Below are 19290 nucleotides of genomic sequence, written 5' to 3'. Positions count from 1 at the left end.
CAATCAACAGAGACCTCTTCCGAACGATCAATCAACAGAGACCTCTTCCGAACGATCAATCAACAGAGACCTCTTCCGAACGATCAATCAACAGAGACCTCTTCCGAATGATCAATCAACAGAGACCTCTTCCGAATGATCAATCAACAGCTTTATAATTGGACTTAACACCTGTTTCATAAGAGGGAGGTGTTCTCATACTGCAAACCTAGCCCGCTCCCCTGGGCTGATCGTGAAGGAAAATGTATGATCTCCACTCTATTAAACCAGCGCAGTCACTAAGTACATCCCGAATATCTGTCCTCATGCCCACAGGTAAGTGTCCTCACCCTCATCAAGGCAAGCCTCTTTGCAACAGCAGAAAAGCATTCCAAAAACTACAACTTATCAAAATGAAGATGTGTGGAACCCAGTCCCAATGGATACAACAACAACATAACTCTTACACCCAAGGCTCAGGCACCACTGGGAAGAGGAAGCAGGAAGTTTGTAAGATCCTCCCCGTAAAAGAGGAAATTTACCATGAGATTGTGTCTCCTAGAAATGTCAGAAGACGCATTCATGCTGTCTGCGGCACTGGAGCGGAGTGTATGCTAGATTTGCTAGCAATGGGAGACAGGCCATGGGTGTCCTTGGCAGGGCCATCTCCCAAGCACTACTATATCCTACCCCCATAATCGCTAATGTCCTGGTCAGATGATCTTGTATTTGACCCTAGTATTTGACCTTCCCTCTGCCCCCTGCTCACTAAGTCTCAGCTGAATCTTCCACGTGCAATCTCACAGATCCCACACAAGGCTCCCTCACATCGAAACCTTCACCATTGGTGTTATCCTTTGCCTCCAGAAGCTCATCACACAGATGGCTTCTTGAGGCTTTCACTCAAAATTCACCCCAGAGAAGCTGGGCAGAGCAGGGACCTGCTCTGCCTGTCCTCTTCCTTCTGGTCCTTGACTCTCTCCAGCTGCATGGTCCCGTTCTGTCTGCTGTAGTCTGCACTCACTTCGCTGGGCATCTAGTACAACTCCCTGTTGGCAAACCCCTTCTGTTGGGCACGCACGGTACCTAGGGCAAGAATTTTGCCAGCCGACTTGACTTCTCTAGTCTTGGAACTCATGGCAGGCCAAATGGCATCATCTAAATCAATAGTGTTTTTTTTTTGGGAAATGCAATCAAGCAACCATTCTGGGTGTGAAAGGTCAGGCGACACTTTAGATCTTCTCATTAGATCTCTTGTGGATGCTCAAGGGCAGAGGAAAAGTGAGAAACTTAACTATTAGAACACTTCACTGGTTCAAATTTTCAGCATGTACTTCAGCAAGTTTTGGCAAAGATATTTTTTAGTACTTAAAATAGCCTGCAAAGCTCTGGACCTTCATAACGTCTCCCTCTTGCTTCTGCAACTGGCTAATACTGGGTTTCCCAGAAGAGACTACCTCTAGCCTCCACCCTTCATAACCCACACCTGTATACATTCATTGCTCTAAAATTTCACCCTGGGACCACTTTTCCACACTTCACAACTGGATCAAAACAGAAAACAGAAATGTAAAAAAAAAAAAAAATACTTCTGTGTCCTTGATCACAAAGTGTAAGGACACATGGCTGCATTTGTGATGGGTGAGGGACAGTCAGGCCATTACTTAGGGGACGTGATTTGGAAGTCTTTCATTCCTTTACTCCTTCAGGAGAATAATGGATTTACGCAGTTTTAACTTCTATACACTAGAAACTTTGTGGCATCTATGGGGTGGGGTTCTGTTTTCCTAAAACTGACAGCACTGTCTATAAAGATCCTGGGAGCTTTTATTTAATCCCATCTACCAGGATGTTACCTCAAAGTAGTCCAAGTTACCACTTTGTAAATTGGATAAGAGATTTCCTATATTCATTTCATAAGCAATTGTTAATGACTTACAGTATGCTGGGCATCTGGGCACAGAACTCTGGCTAGAGATGTGGCAACGAACGATTCGCCCTTTGTCCTCACTCTTCTGTAGCAGATTCTGTCGGAGACTGTTCGGTGTTGTATGCAGCGTTTCTTGCTTGTTTCTTCCACCTAAATTCCTATGTCTATGTGACAAAATTTCCCAGTTCTATTGTGATGAACAATTAGCAATTCTCTACCGGTTGCTTTTTGTCAACTTGACACAAAACTAGACCTGGGAAGAGGCGATCTTCTTCGAGAAAATGCTTTCACAAGATTGACCTGTAGTCAGTCTGGGTGGTATTGGGTTGATTAATGATTGATTTGGGATGGCCCAGTTCCCTAGTGACAGTCCACCTCCGAGCAGATGGTTCTGGGTTGTACGAGCAAACAGGCTAAGTACCACAGGGAACGAGCCATCCACAGAGTTCTCCATTTCAGCTGCTAATTGCCGCCTATGGGGTGGGAACCCCTGCTGGTGTTGGTAGCAGTCAGTGGTTCGTCATTATGCTGGCCTTGGAGTGAGACTCATACATGTTACTTTCAGTTCTTTGCTGCCAGTCAACCTGTAGAAGCCTGGGGCACCAAGGGTAGGGCAGCACCTTCCCTGAGGATAGGGATCCAGTGAGACCCAGAGTTACACTGGTTATACCGCCAGCACGGGATTTTCTCCCCCTTCCCCTGATGCCAGCTGGCTGGCACACCACACTACACAGAAGAAGGAAGCCGTGTGCTTCTTTTTCCAGACAGCTGGTGACCCAGACATCACAAATGCTGTCTAAACAATGTTGACTAAGTTTTGCCACAGCTGACGTGTTTACAATGTAGCCTGGCAGGTCTTCAGTCCGGCTGGATCACTGACCACGGGATAATGGGATTGTTGTCTTTATTACCCCTTGTTTGATAGGACCCGAATGGGGTGAAGTGGCAGTTTTGGGCATTTCATAGACCTAGTGGGCCTCTTTTACTGTCTCGTAACAACATTATAAAAGTGCTTTGTATTCCTGGCTCCTGCGCTTCGGCGGATGGTGCCGATAACAGATGTGTAGGAGTCCAGGTTAAGCAATATGCCTAGAATTACCTGGAGAATCATCAGATTCAGGATTTAACTCCAGAAGCCCTGACTATAGAGCCTGCATTGAAATAGCACAGAAAAGAAAAGACTGCATTCATATGTCCCATAAAGTAAACCCAGCATTAATTCCCACTTGGTTTAGACTGTGCTCAGTAGTGGGTCCGGCGGAAGGCAGGTTACATCGCTATAAGCTAGTTGAGCATGAGGCCACCAACAAGCCAATAAGCAGCATTCCTCAATGATTTCTGCTTCTGCTCTTGTTTGTGCATGGGCTCCGACTTCCCTCAATGATGGACTGAAACCTATAAACCGGAATAAGCATTTGCCTTCCCAAGTTGTTTTGGCCATTTCTACTTATCACAACAGAAAGGGAACGAGAATAATACAAGTATTTAGTGTATATGCTGGACTGCTATTAGCCAAGAGCAATTCAATTCTAATCATTACCATATGAGATAGATCCCATTATTCCTGCTTTATAGATGATAAAACTAGAGAGCCCAAGAGATTCATCTCAGGTCTCAGTAAACAGTGTCTGAGTCTGGGCTCTAAGGCACTATGTTATATGTCTTCCAGACAGCAAGGAATGTTGATCTCCATATATGCTCTGTATTTCTCAATCTCTGTTTTTGAACACAAGTATTCTCAGTTAGTAAGGAGAAATGAATGTCATAGGCTTTCATGTTTACATATGTAAACAGAGATTCCAGTGAAGGGTGAATGCAGCCTAGAAACAATGATATATGTTACATTTTGGTCTTTGATCCAAATTTAGTTCAGGGAGCCCCTCTAGGTCCCAGGAATCCAGCAAAGGATCCACCCATTCCCCTTGAAGCTGTGTCAAGAGCAAGTCTCAGTTCACCTTGTTCCAAGAGTAAGTAATGACTGAAGAGTCTCCAGAGATTGGCAGGCTGTAGCAAGGAGGCTGCTCGTTTGTTCCTGGCTGCTTAGTCCCAAAATAACATTATGGAAACTATATTAATTAAAACACTGCTTGGCCCATTAGCTCTAACTTCTCATTGGCTAACTCTTACATCTTAGTTTAACCCATTTATATTAATCTGTATATCACCACGTGGCAGTGGCTTACCAGCAAAGATTCAGCATGTCTTACTCTGGCGGCCGCTCCATGGTGGTTCTGACTCTGCCTCCTTCCTCCCAGCATTCAGTTCCATTTTCCCCACCTACCCAAGCTCTGCCCTATCAACAGGCCAAGGCAGTTTCTTTATTCATCAGTGACAATCACAGCACACAGAGGGGACTCTCACACCAGCAGGCCCTTTGGTAGCTACCAGGCATCTCATGAAATACTCTCTTCCCATCCTGTCATTGAGAACAGACTATCTGCCCAAACTGTTGGAAAGATGACAACTTGAAATGATTTTACAATACAGTATCTTTCTTTCCTGTCATTATGTCTATAATCAAGGTTCCATAAGGATTTTTTTCATTGTGAGATACTGTATGTTTTTCAAATAGCTCAGAACTCAATCAGCTAACAGGCTTATGTTTTCCTGAATGGACGTAGTCTACCACACACTCACTTTGAGTTTCACTTAGAAGTAATAATAGGTAGGTCTAAGAAAGAGCATCCCTTGTGCCACCTCTACCAGGTGTAACATAGCCATTTCAACGGCTCCATTATCATGGTCTTTGGAACACTTCAGAAAGTCATAAAGCAGAAATTAAGATGAAACGAGACCCTTCAAAATGAGCAGCAGTTTTATGTTTGCTACATTGATATGCACTGTCTGGCTGGGTAATTGAGTCAGCTCTCCATCCGCTTGTGCCCTTCACACAGGAGATTTGTAACAGGAACGATCAAGTGACGTGATGGATGGGTCTAAGCCAACCTCAAAGCTATTACCAACAAGTTGTGTCAAAATGCTAAAAACATTGATTGGATTTTGATTTATAGATGTTGCGTTTCAGCGTTAGTTCGGCACAGGCAGGGTCTCTGTAAGTATTCATGACAATCCTTTGCTTTGAAGATGTCACAAGTTTCCCTTTTAATGTAGAACCTCAATCATCAAATCCAGTCCCACTAAATATTCCAAATATCTGCCGCACTTGTAAGTGATACATGAATGATTTCACTCAAATAACAAGGAATGGGGCAGAGACATGGAGAATGGTACAGGCCAGCTGCGGAGGTGTTCACAAGGCTGCATGGTCATCAGACCTAGAGAAGACATTGGACAAACTGTACCACGCAAACCTCATCTCCTCTTCATGGTGTTCATTCATACATCCTCCACGCTTTGAGACAAGATTTAAAATGCAGCTCAGAAAAATGATGAGGTCTATTGAGAAACTGTGAAGTTGGAACCAGTTTACTTAAATATATTTTTAAAATCAAAGTTTACTTAGTGTGGTGGTTTGAATGACAATGTCCTCTGTAGGAGCAGATATCTGAACATATGGTCCTTAGAAGGTGGTGTTATTTGGGAAGGTTATGGGACCTTGAGGAGGTGCAGCCTTGCTGGCGGAAGTGTGTCACTGGGGGAGGGCTTTGAGGTTGGCATCCTCCCCACCCCCAGATCTCTCCCTGTATTCCTATGTTCAGCTGAAGACACCATCTCTTAGCTTCCTGTGTTGCTGACACCCCAGTCACTTGCTATCCTGCCTCCCTGCTAAGATGTCAACTGTCAGCGAATGCAAAAACTGCAATACATACTTTTAAAACACACATTTTCGTGCGGTTATTTTGGCATTTGAAAGACAGATTAAGAAACATCACATGTCTCTCTTGAGACCAGTCTCCATGGTGGTTGAGCCACAGGCTGTGGAATCAGATTTGAGCTCTGACTCAGCCAAGAGCTGACTGAAACTTACTTAGCTGCTGTCTCATTTCCTCAACTGCCCAGTTTCCTTACCTGTTATTTATAGCACTGTTATGAGAATTAAGAGCGTTTGGGTGTGGACAGCACTCAGGAAAGTGTCTGGCACATATGGTCATCACTCTTGCTATGCAATACAATATTTAAAGACCACTAAAGAAGAATGGCTAGGACTTTTAAAATGCTCCTCCTACTAAATCCACTGATAGTGCCACAGATCTGAGACTTAGCGATGACTTACCAAGAGGAGTGTCCAATTTACTGTCCCAAAGCTTCATTCTTACAGAGGAGATTTGTTTGCAATATTATCCATAGAATAACGGTTTTAGTTGGATCATAATATGACCAGCGCTGTGGTGTGTGTGTGTGTGTGTGTGTGTGTGTGTGTGTGTGTGTGTGATGTTGTGACTCTTAGGGGAGCAGACCCCTCATCATGATGTAGTTTGGTGGCACAACCATGTGTCACATGAAGTCCCCACCCCATGGAAACCTCACTTTTGACCTCTCCTTGGGATGTGGCATTTGTTCTCCTGCTATTTATTATAAGTGCTTTCCCAAGATGACTTGGGGTCAAGCCTAGTCTCTTTTATTTTAAACACTTCCTATTCATCATCACGTGCCCTTGATTTCAGAACCACAGCTTCCGTCTGACCTGAAATCTTAGTCAAGGGCAGCCTGTCTCAGCATAGAGAAGCTGAACTGAGTCAGGAGCTCACCATGTCTTTTTTGCAGCCTCTATAGTCCTGCAAATTATTGGTAATTGCTTTTCTTTTTGAGTCATTCCATAAAGAAATAAAGCTTGTTCTCCGACGATCACACAATTTGCTTTAGTAAGTGTGCCATGGAAATGCATCATTTGTTAGTAGATGGGTGAGATGTCTGGGAATGAGGTTCAGCTGGTAGGGTGCTTGGCAAAGCCCTGGTTAAAATCTCCAGTGCTACGTAAATGGCATGGTGATTGGGGCCTGTAACCCCATCATTCAATAGGCGAAGGCAGGGGGACCAGAAGTTCAAGTTATTCTTGGGCTACACATAATAGCCAGCCTAGAATACCTGAGACCTTGTCTCCATGAAGAATAGAAGAAGTAGAAAGAATAGGAAGGCTAGGTTATCCAGTTAATCTCACTAGCTCAGTGATGACTTCCTGCACATTCCTCAAAAGACTTTATGACTAACTTCTGGAATATTATGGAATGTTATTGGGTCTTTTATTTGTTATTGTTTGTTTGTTTTCAGATAGAGTTTCATGCAGCTCAGACAAGCTTCAAACTTCTTAGGTAGTTCAGGCTAGCTTTGAAGTCATGATCCGCCCACTTGTCCCTCAGGTATGCACCATCTGAATGTTCCTCCATTTAAATGAACAAAAATATGATTGTGAAATTAATGAGGGGCCAGGTGGGTAGTCCTGATTTCTGACATTTGGCCATTGCAATGGCGGATGTAGTTTGGGTGGGTTTGCATCTGCTCACTACTTCCCGGCTGCAGGCTGATGGGGAGTTTGTGACACACGAGAGAGTCTGGGCTTTCACACAGAGGCGATATTGCAAGGGCTATCGAAACAAGGACAACACAAAGCAAAGAACAATCAATATTTGTCCTTCACAAATGGTCTTGTAGGTAGGGGCCTGTTTTCTGGCCTGGGTTTCTGCCAGATGGACTCAGTTCCTTTCCCTTTGAGCAGGTGCATTAAGTTCTGTGTGTTCTGAGCACACTGAGTCCCTCTGTGTTTTTCCTCTCTATGGACCGATAACGCATTCCTGCAATCAGTGTATCTACACTTCATTATTTGTTGTGGCCTTGTGCCGGGGTGTAGGGGTGGGGGGACCAGAGGGGATATTTAACATTACAGGTAAATTTGACCTAAAGAATTCAGATAAGAAGTCTTGGTGATATTTCAAAACTACGCTTTCACGCACTCCTTCCTTTTCCTTCATCCCGCTCTCTCCATCTTTCTCTGCTTTATTCACCATCAAACACAGATGAATGCCTCCTTCTGCGTATGCTATGGTGTTAGCACTGGTGGTGGAGGTCCTCGGTGGTGGTAAGACCTCTCTGATAATCACAGCACTGGTGTGGAAATCCTCGGGAGCAATAAGATACCTCTTCTCTGGAAGTCACACTGGCCCTGTTTATTCTCCACTCATCTTCCTTACTTTCTTTAGGGGTCACTACCAGTCTTTATCACCCCCCCCCACACACACACACACAAACCAGTTAGGAAAATTCACAAGTCCACCAAGTCGTGGAAATCCGACTGTTAAAATATTACCATTCACAATGAACTTTTCATGTCCTCTGCTTTGCAAAGTCTGTGTACATACTGTAGCATTGATATGTGACTTAGGGCATTCTTACAGATGTAAAACTGAAGTCCAGAAAGACTAAATTACCATCCGACAGCTCATTCAAGGTTCTTAATGGAGGTCTAGGTTCCCCTCTTTTCTGTGTTCATCATTCTCATAGTAAATATTTCTGATAATAAAGATCACCCCCTGCTGACATCATATACTCCGATTGTTCCACATCGATATTTTAGCTTCCATACACTTGACTCTCATTTTAACTACTTTGACTAATTTTATCGGTGTTCGTTTTTGAAAATGGTTGCTCCTTCCAATCTTCAGTTAAAGTTAAGTTTCAAATGTTTAAAAACATTTGTGTTTCTTAACTAATACAAGCCCACAGGCAGAAATTCCAGATTCAACTAGGTGACCTTCTGTTCTCAGTGGCTGCAGCTTTGGAGGTTCTGTGGATTTGCCTTAATCTGTTGCTAGGAACATTGCACATCGCTCTAAACAGGCTGCCAGATTGAGGAACTGAGCATGAATGACAGTAAGTCGTTCTGTTGTCCTGGTCACGGTGTGGTGTGAGATGCAGGATAAAGACACTAGCCAGAAGAACAGGAAGTGAGAGATAAGAAATGACAGGCTCAGATGAAAGAAACCTTTCCCAGCTGAAGACCTCCTGCTCACCAGCTTGGTCTCTCTGGTCCCTTGATCACTGGGGATTCAGTGCAGTCCAGCCTGACACCACTGGAGCATCCAAGCACAAATCATTCCATTGCCCCACCAACAAGAATTCCAGATCAGAATCCTGCAAACATCTGTCTGTGAGACTTCAGGCAAAACCCAGTCTTGGGAAGCAACAGTATGAGCAAGGGAGCACCCTGGATTTTCACCCAACACGTATATGGTTCTAGCATAAAACATACTGTAAGGATTCTGTCATTGTTTGTTCCCGGGGGCCTGAAAGGCACAGGGAACACACTGTCAGCACAGAAGGCAGTGTTGGACCCTCTTTCCTGCTACAGTAGAATGCCTCTCACAATCCTGCTCAAGGCAGCTCAGAGACATTGGTACAGCACCTACCATGTGCAAGTAGGCACACACTCATTCCTGCTCTACAATACTCCCGGCTTCATATTTTATGTCTTTGACTCCTTTAGATTTATTTTGTGTATCAGACACTTATTTTTCTTTTCCACGTGAGTCCTTGGTTGATACTCTTATTGACTCTTTCCCCATTTTCAGATTCATAAGAAAACTTAGAAACAATAGAATATTATACTTTATAACTACAAAATAATATCTCTGTACATACTGGCATGCTCTGAGGACCCCTGTCAGAGGCACTATTTTGCAGGATGCCACGAACTGAAAGAGATGGACTCCCCATACTTTTTCAATACTTCATTATACAAACACACAAAGCATATGATCTCTAAAATATTTAATCAAAAGAGGATAATAAAAGCATTTTATTCATTTAAAAATACTAAATTTAAATTTTTGGACATCCTTTTAAAGCCCAATATACCATTGGGTACATGGCAATGCTTTCTTTGTAAAGAATGCCTATGCTCCGTGAAAATATTGTGAAGTTGTAATTGCACTGTCTTGATGACTCTTTGCTAGTAAAAGTCTGTGTGTGTGATGGTGGGTCTCCAGGAGTAAACACACACTTTACGTGTGCTGAGGAGGTTCTGTGTCACAGATCTATGCCCCAGAATCTATGACTTCTGGAACTGCACGTTGAGGAGAATGTTTGGGTTATTACATACAATTTGCTTTTCATTGATAATTAGTTTTTTCTTAAAAATTGTGTGTAGGACAAGATGTGTCCTTTTTTAAACCTATGCTAGTACAATAATTCAAATATTTAAACAGGAATTATATTGATAATAATACATAGATATACACCTTAAATTTCCAAACCCTCAATTTCTAAACCTTCACTACAAAGCAGTCTAGCTTCTCGAAAACCATCCCACTACCATAGTGGGAAATTTCAGCCACGACCTCCCATGGCAAGCTGCAGTCACAGCACAGCCCCTCAGGGTTTGTATGGAATTACCTCCCAAAACACTATGAAATCAAAATGAATTTCATATCTAGACCTGAGATCTATACCCATGAAATGTCATACATATGCCAAATTCAGAAAATATGCCAAACTTCAGAAAAAAAGCAAAAACACAAACTGCAGCTGTGATCCCAGGCATTAGGATAAAGAACAATCAGTTCCTTGGGTACACCCTGTCATGACCAAGCATAACCAGAACTACAATCTAGGTATATCTTCTGGCAACTGCCTTTTCCTTTTTTCTTAGAAGCCATTGAAAATAAGATAAAAAGACAAGAAGTTAAGGATGCAGGCTAGTTGCTAAAATGCTTTCTAGTGTGCAAAAAGCCCTGGGTTTTAACTTCAAAACTGCATAAAGAGGATATGGTGTCATATGTCTGTGATCCCAGCACCCCGGAGGTGGAAGCTGGAAGAACCCAAGTTCAAAACTGCCCTCTGTTCCAAAGCAAGTCTGAGGTTATCCTGACCATTATGAAGCTCTGTCTCCAAAAGAATAAATAATAAAAAAGAAAGGTCTTTTAATCAGACATGCAAGAAATGTCTGTAGTCTGTATTTGCAAAGAAGAACCTGGAGCCCTACCTGCTTCTACTTAGCCTGAAAACACTTATAGCCCCAGACTCTACTAAGGAGTTCTGTGGCTATCAGGCCTCTGCACTCCTCACCCATGGCTGTGACGTGAATCCTATGGTTCCAACTCACATGGAAATCGTGCAGGTGGTAGAGTCAGGTTCCCAGGGTCTGACACAGATTCTGAAAGCAGGAAGTCATGAGCAGAGAGGCCAAGGCATTAAACAGTCTGTATGTACGTGAAAACAGGTGACATTCCAGCTGGGCCTCCAAACATTCCTGCTAAACTGGCTAAGGCAGCATGCACAATTTTAATATTCTATATTATTTGTTGATTGTTTTAAAATAAGTTTAAATGCACTGAATCTTAGTTAAATATATGGACTGTGTTCATTTTCAGAGTCTACCTACATGTAAACTAATTTTAAACAGTTTAAAGGTATTGTGTTCATTGTTTTTATTCTTTGTGTCAGAATGAGTACAGACACTTGCATTCTTCAAGTTGACAGCATATTTTACTAAACTTTTTCTGGGCTACATTTCTGCTGACTCTGGATTCCCTTAGGCATGGTGTTGCTCTTTCATTAGAAGCCAGCGTCTGAGGCTGTGGGGTCCTGCACTGCTCCTCCACGCGTGATTTAATTAAGTACAGTGTCGCTTTCCCCACTTGAACTCAGTAGCATCCCGCATTATTTTCTAATCCTACTTAAACAAATCCTGAATCCTATACATTCCCCCTTTCTGAGATGTGATTCATGAATGAAAAATATCCTATCTATTTATTTAGTCACTAAGAAACCATATATATATATATATATATACGTGTGTGTGTGTATGTGTATATAATTTTACAGGTTTGGTGTGGTAGCTAGCATGCTGCAGTGGCTAAGGATTAAGGACCATCTGTTTACCCAAGAACATGGGTTAGTTCCTGTTGTTAGAACTCAGGGGGAGTGTGTGTTATGTTCCCATATACTTCCACAAGCTACTATAGTATCTGTGTTACTTAGTAGGCACAAAACCTAAAGCTGTACAATTTAAATGTGCTCATAAAAACAGCTTATATGCTGTTAAGATAAAAGCATATCAGAAGAAAAATGTTATTGAATTTTTTCTGGTTCTGAGATATTTTCACACACATACGCACGCATGCACGCACACACACACACACACATGCACACACGCACAGACACGGCCAAGTAGAAACTTTATTTTGAGAAGCAAATGCACAGAAGCCCCACACTGCTTCTGTTCTTAGATCATCAGAGAGACTCTAGAAAGTTTCGGTGCTTAGCATGTGGGCAAACAAAGAATACATCACACCATGAACTTTAAAAATAGTAATTCAGACTTCTATCTAAAGCATGCCTTCCAGTTAGCACTGGGAATCTGTATAAGGACAGCACGACACTTGGCAGCAGCCATTAAGGAAAGAACTCGAGGAGAAGCACGAAACGGTCACGCTGCAGGGACCGAGAGCAGCTCCACGTTCAGTTTGTTGCCATGTTTCAGACACATACGGTGGGGGAGCTGATTGGACTCTGAAGACGAACCAGGGCACAAACAGAGCCCCCACAGTCAACAATCTAGGTTTGTCAGTGATACACATCCCCCCAAATTATCAAGCATAATCAACAGCAATACCTGGCAATTTGTCTCCAAATTAAGGAAAAGCCCCGCTCTCACCTTGCACAAACACACACTTCAGTGGTCAGTGGCAGATGCAGGCTGGAAGACGGAGCAGCTGCTCTGTCTTGAGCGGCTTAGCGCACACTCCAGCCGGCTCAGGTCCCACTATGTTTGCTCATGGCAGTTTCTCCCATGACTCCATCACCCAGGAATGGAAACCATGGCTTGGTCTCAGCTCCAGTGGACTCTCCGGCTATTGAGCCCAGGTGAAAAATGCTGAGTTCTGCAAGGTTACAACAAGGTGAACCCAAGCAAGGGGGAGGGCACGGGGGAAGGGGAGGGGCTGTGAAGGAACGACCCTAAACTCCAGACACCTTGCCTTTGGAGAGAGTCTGAGTCCCATAAATCAGAACTGGGACAATAGGAGGTCAGAGAACAGTGAAGCTGAGATTCTTAAATGGCATGGAGCCAATCAGCCAACCCAGAGGCATGTTTCAAGCAATTCTCTCTCTCTCTCTCTCTCTCTCTCTCTCTCTCTCTCTCTCTCTCTTTCCTTCCCTCCCTCCCTTTCTCTCTTCCTCTTCCTCTCTTTCTCTTCCTCTCTCTTTCCCCCTTTCTCTCCCCTCCCTCCCTCCCTCCCTCCCTGTCTCTCTCTCCCCTTCCTCCCTCTCCTCCTCCCTTCCTCTCGCCCCCTGCCCCCCCACAAACACATAGCACATACCAATGGCAGGCATCAGTGCAGTTACACTCATTAAATAGAAGCCACCTTTTTAAGATTTCAAGCCATTAAGGTTTTGCTGATATTTTCAAGGTAACAATGTTTAAGAGGAATCTGATACAATTAAAACATTTGACCGTATCAAATAGTACTTTTAAGAGAAAAATATTTTTGGTTCATACTATCTCGTATCGAATCTTTATTGGAGGCGCATGCTGGAATTATGCAGCAATCACCCACGCTGAAGAAGCAGAATGATGTGGGCTTTTATAAAGCTGACAGAATGAATTTAAAATTTCTCGTAAAAATTCTTACCATTCCTCTTCAAGAGCGGTCTTGACTTACACACATATTTCAATACTGGGAGGCTTCCAGAAGGCCTTTCTATCTATAACATGTACATGTTTGCTCCAGACTGATACAATTATTGTTGTAGATGATTCTCAATTGCTGGTTTCAAATTTTTAGTTCTCCTATTTTTATTTTCTCTGAAGTGAGTGAAGGAGGAAAATTTTAGGCTTTTGAAAGTTTTGTGAAACATTTTTTTCTTCTTAGTGACATGGTTTTCCCCACAGGCAAATAATTATTTACCAAACTATAGGATGATTGCATGGATGAGAGGCTAGCCCTGCCCTTTAGCCACTTCCCCCATCCTCCAAATTCTGCTCCTCACCTGCTGTGTATTTATCCTCCTAGGCATCAGTCCTTGCTGCCAGCATCTGCTTTGTCTACTGCCTAGGATGGGGGGGGGGGTGTGAGGGGTGGCGAAGAACAATGTGTGGGTGAAAATGCTTTGTATATTGTGGAATCCTGGGGAAAGGGCAGTTAGCTGTCTCTTTCCTCCCTTGGATTGCCCTGCTGAGTGTTGTGGCCTGTGAACTGATGTCCCTTTTCTAGGACTCCTTGGTTTATAGAGAGTGATTGCTTCAATTGGGCTCTAAATAGAGTTAAGGATTTTATTGAACCAGTGTCCTCTTTGTGGCAGGTCCTGATGGCAGTCACCATATGGCCTACGGCTGGAGTGAGTGAATTGTGAGCAACATGGGTTCCATCTAGGCTTAGGGGGAAGAATGAAGCAGAGAAGTTGAAACTCTGCTGGAGTGCCCACGTGCATAACTGGCCTCACTGTCAACCCAGTGCCCTGGTGGACTCTCGCTGGTGTGGGCTGGAGAAGACGATTAGTGGAGGGGAAAGGTTGGAGATGGAACGCTGAGTTAATTCTGTAGCATGTGCATCTGGGCAGTAACGCTGGCGTTTCTGCAGTTACTTCTGCATTATTTAGAATTCAGGTTGTGGGAGACACAGAGGAGGGAGGCAGGTGAAGAGCAGGAGAGGCGCTAACAATGTGGCCTCATCTGTGTTATATGAAAAACACAGGCCTGGGAGGCTTAAGGAAGGAATGCTACCTCCATTAATTCTCATAATAACCCTATGAGGCAGCTTCTATTATCCCCTTCAGCCGTGAGAATAATTAGCCCGCACACTGTTAACTAGTGATTAGTGGAATTTAAATTACAGCCAAGTCCTTTATGACCCAGAGTCCCCATAGTCTGGGCAAATGAGTTAACTTGTAACTTTCTCAGAAAGAGAAGGAAGTTTTTTGTTTTCATACTGTGAGAAGGCAGAGATGCAACTTAACAAGAAAATTTCTTTACTGTAAGTACAAGGCAAGTCTAAAATTTCTTTACTGTAAGTACAAGGCAAGTCTACTTACATGGAATGCAGTGATTTGAAGGAAAATATATTTTGTTTTTTTTTTCAGCAATGAACTAGATGTAAGATGCATAAAAAGAATTTGTCTTTAAGGTTTGCTAAATTTTTAGTTATGTATATGTGTGCATGCCTATATGAGTGTGGTTCCTGTGGAGGCCAGAAGAGGGTGCCAGATCTCTTTCAGCAGTATGTGCCCACAGGGTGTGGGTACCCACAGAGGCTGTAAGCTGCAGTTATATGTGGTTTTGAGGTATCCAACATGAGGGCTGGGCAACAAATTCAGATTCTCTGCAAGAACAATACCTTCTTTGAACCACTGAGCCATTTCTATACCCATCAGTTTTGATATTATGTGCCAGTATTCTTTCTGTTGTTTAAGCAGGATCCTGTCTGTCTTCATATTAAAGAAACAAGTTTAGGCATTTTACTATAATAAAATGCTCCTCTCCTTTCAAAATACAACAAATGCATTATTTGTTTGAATGTGTTTAAATTATGAGACCTTTAGATTACCTTAGAATAAAAAAGGCAATCTCTTCCCGATTTATGTGTAAGATGACTATTTATTATTTATTTATCCAATTGTAGTGCTGAGTAGAAGTAGAAGAACCAAATTTTCAGGATCGTGGGTTGAGGATGTAAATGAAATGCCAAGTTTATTCATTGAAAGGCTGCTGCAGCAAGGCTCTGAACTACAGCCCTCTTTGGGGTGTTCATACTGCTAGCTCAGTGCCAGGCCCAGCTGAGAGGTATCTCTGTTGTCTCCTACCAGGAAGTGCAGTTTCTACCAGCTTCCCATGCCCCACATGTTGTTTCTACCCTTCATCCTATTCCACACAGGTTGCAACTTCACTGAGTGTGCCAGGTGATACAATGTTTCTCTGAATGTGCTTGCTGATACAATGTTTTCTCCCAGGTTGTCTGATGATACAATGTTTTCTCTGAGTGTACCTAGAGATACAATGTTTCTTTGAATGTGCTTGCTGATACAATGTTTTCTGTGAGTGTGCCTGGTGATACAATGTTTTCTCTGAGTTTGCTTGCTGATACAATGTTTTCTCTGAGTGTGCCTGCTGTTACAATATCTCTGACTTTGAAATCCCCATTTGCAAGGCATTCTGCCCAACAGCTTTCATGAATCCAGGCTTCTCTGTCCTTCCTAACTTAACCCAGAAGGCTGTACATTTGAAGATCTTGTAATTGCAGCAGTATGTTGTTTCAGGTGCTGCCACTATAGGCAGGAGCCATCCTTATCTTTCTTGGCCATTGGCTAAGGCAGCAATAATACAATGATGCAAATAAATGACAAGGAAATCAATTGTAGAGAAAAAGACCAGCACAAGGATTTTCATTTGAGCTTTTTTTTTTTTTAAGTTAAGTTCTGAATTAAGGAACACACATTGCCAGGTGCTCAGTGCATGTCTGTAATGCTAGCCTTGGGAGAAAGAGGCAGGAAGATCAAGCATTTAAGGGCTTTCTTGACTACATTGTGAGTTTGAAGACAGCCTGGCTAAACAAGGAAGCTGTCTCAAAACACAAAACCAACCAACCAAGCAACCACAGCAACAACAAAACTAGTGGCATCTTAAGTATCCAGTTACTGACATCAGTGAAGAACCCTCCCCTTCCTGGGGTTTCTGGCATTGCTGTTGAACTTAAAATATTTACTTTAGCGCTTAGTCTGGAGATAGCAGATTTCCCTGAAAAGCTGAGTTTTTCTAAGCTAATGTGCTGTGAAGTCTATCATGACATACACAACATACGTCAATGAGAAATTTTTTTCTCATGTCTAAAAACATGTTTTCCCAAATAAGGGAGGAGAAAAGAGTTACAGTCAGAATTATTAAAAAGTAGCATCTATTCCAATGATTATTTAAATAAAATCCATTGACACAAATTAATTGTTTCTTGGTTCAGAAAGTTAAAAATGAACGTAGAGTGCAGGACAGGACACTGTGTTTAAGCCATTGCACTGCCCAATTCAATACTTGGAACATATTTTAAAATATTTATAAAGGAATATCTTTATAGTGTAATCAATCCTCCCCATCACTTCTACACACAGATAATATGCCACCACAGGTCATTCTCTGAAGGAACCAGGAGCTTGCCTGCACCAGAAGATTAGAGACCAGATGATTTTCCAATTACATGCTGTGTTCAGGGCTCTAAGGAAGCTGACGTGCAAGGGGACTATAACTGTTCTTCAGCAAGTGGAATCTTCTAAAACATGGAACTCAAGGCATCTAGTTCTCAATATGCAGCCAGATGCCAAAATGCAGTCAGGACTGCAGCTACAGAACTATGTTAAGATTTTCAAGGACACATCTTTTACATTGCAAATTGTAATGTATGTATAGTGTGCATTATTGTATGTATTGCATATTACATGATTTAATAACAAATATATTTGTATTTAAATATGAGTATCTTGACATTGAAAAAACTATTACTGAATCTCCTAAATGTTAAATGTTATCTGTATGATCTATTTCCTACAAAGATATGCATACACATGTATATTACATATGTGTATCCCAACCCTTTTGTATGTACACATGTGTAGAGTTTCAGAGATAACATTGTAACAATGTAGTTGTAGTTTCCTAAAGTATTTTATAAGCATTTTTATACCTATAATCTTAAAATGAGATATTGTAAGATATACTTAAAGTTTAAAAAGGGTTAAAAATAAGCATTTGTTATTTTAAAGAATTTACAGCATTTTGGGCATTAATGGGAAACAGTTTCCACATTTCACTATTGGGGGTTTATGTGATACAGTTTCTATATTTCACTATTGGTGGTGTGACTCGACTTCTTCCAGGCTTCTGATAAAGCTTAATGCTGTTACACAACTGAGAACAGTTCCGTTTTTCTTTGAGGTTCTGTGCTCAAAGTGTTCTACTAGAACAAATTTCTATAGAATAAGGAGCATGGTATGAAAGTATATTCTTAAGACTGTTGTCTTGTGGAAAAAATAGCCTACATTAATGATGAAGTATTTGTTTGTGGCAAACACACTGGCTACTTACAACTAATTGTCATAAATTCCGTGGATGCCTTAACCAATATGCCAACTTTCTGTGTGCAACTGCTCTAAATTTGTTCACAATAAAAAATTGTATTTATTTTTAATCCTAGAACAAGGATAGATATTTATACAAATAAAACATGTAAATAAAATTTGATACTAATTACCACCTGTGGAGGAGCCTTTGCCATCAGTTTCCTAAGGCCCATGTACAGATCCTACGAAGGTTTCAAAGTACCTGACCAATAAAATCTCCCATAATCATAGTTCATAACAGGACTGTTTGCATGCACAAACCATCCATTTGCTATAAAGCCATGTCTGAGCTTCTTCATGGTTCACTTTTGGAGTTTTGGTGTTTGCAGCTGGACCCTCGGCCACATACATGGAAGGCCTGGTCTCTCCCACTGGGCTACAGCCCCATTTTTTAATAGGCATTTCAAAATTGCTATTTTGGTGCTTGTGCTTACATAATTTATACTAGAAAACATAAAGCAACAATGAAAATGAATTTAGGTCATATGTAAGCTGAATTCTTAAACTGATCTCCATTTTGTGTTAAAATAATAGTCAACAAGGCCTCATTTTAGCTCTGTGATTACATAGTAAAATACAAAGTGAGAAAATAGTAAATACTGGTCTGTTTTAAGAAATAAAATCTATATATGCAGAAGAACATATTAATACACCAAAAGTTTACATTAATAATAATGTTCTTATCCACCACTGTTTCCTCTACCAATTCAAGTTATGGTAAGGAGAATTGGGAAAATCGGGAAATCCACCAGTCAGAACCAACAGCAAAGGCAGAAAAGGGGTGGGAATAGAAATGGGTAGGACTCTCTCATATCTCAGCTGAGCAGCCAGGGCCTGTCACACCATCTCCACTTCTATCTCATCAACTGCCGGATAGGAGCTTTGGAGATGTAGGAAGGACAGGTACTCTGAGAACCTAAGAAACTGGCATCAATGAGAGACTGCACCAAAGTGCTTGGGAGAATGGTCTGTATTCTGTCAATTATATTTTAAATAAATGCTGATTGGTCAGTAGTCAGGCAGGAAGTATAGGTGGGACAACAAGACAGGAAGTAGGGGTGGGTCAATGAGAATAGGAGAATTCTTGGAAGAAGGAAGTCTAGTGTTCAGTGTGACCCTGCCACAGAAGAAGCAAGATGTGACTGCCCTGCTGAAAAAGGTACCGAGCAATGTGGCTAACATATACTAGAATAATGGGCTAATATAAGTTATAAGAGTTAATAAGAAGCCTGAGCTAATGGGCCAATCAGTTTATAATCTAATGTAGAACTCTGTTTGATTCCTTTGGGACTCAACAATTGTAGGAACCAGGTAGGACAGAAACCCCAAACAACATAATGGCTTTAGCAAAACCTGACATTGACTGCCAGGCCACACTAGGTATGTGT

General features: G+C 42.0%; 1 protein-coding gene across 5 annotated transcripts in view; it reads right to left on the bottom strand.

Moving 5' to 3' along the window:
- Arhgap24 (Rho GTPase activating protein 24) overlaps window positions 1–19290 on the bottom strand; it is a 365808-nt gene that overhangs the window by 97665 nt on the left and 248853 nt on the right. The window contains exon 1 of one of the 5 annotated variants that reach the window (XM_050155793.1): window positions 12459–12628. The exons of 3 other annotated variants lie outside the window; for them this stretch is intronic. The gene's annotated coding sequence lies outside the window, so the exon portion shown is untranslated. Of the gene's footprint in view, window positions 1–1918; window positions 2213–12458; window positions 12629–19290 lie in introns of those variants that run through there. One more of the 5 variants, XM_050155791.1, reaches the window with a different exon arrangement.

The sequence above is a fragment of the Alexandromys fortis genome, unplaced genomic scaffold, assembly GCF_014885135.2.
Source record: "Alexandromys fortis isolate MF-2015 unplaced genomic scaffold, M_Fortis_MF-2015_v1.1 scaffold_87, whole genome shotgun sequence".
NCBI lineage: Eukaryota > Metazoa > Chordata > Mammalia > Rodentia > Cricetidae > Alexandromys > Alexandromys fortis.
The sequence above is the reverse complement of the archived record's forward strand: the minus strand, read 5'-3'. Positions and strand labels throughout refer to the sequence as shown.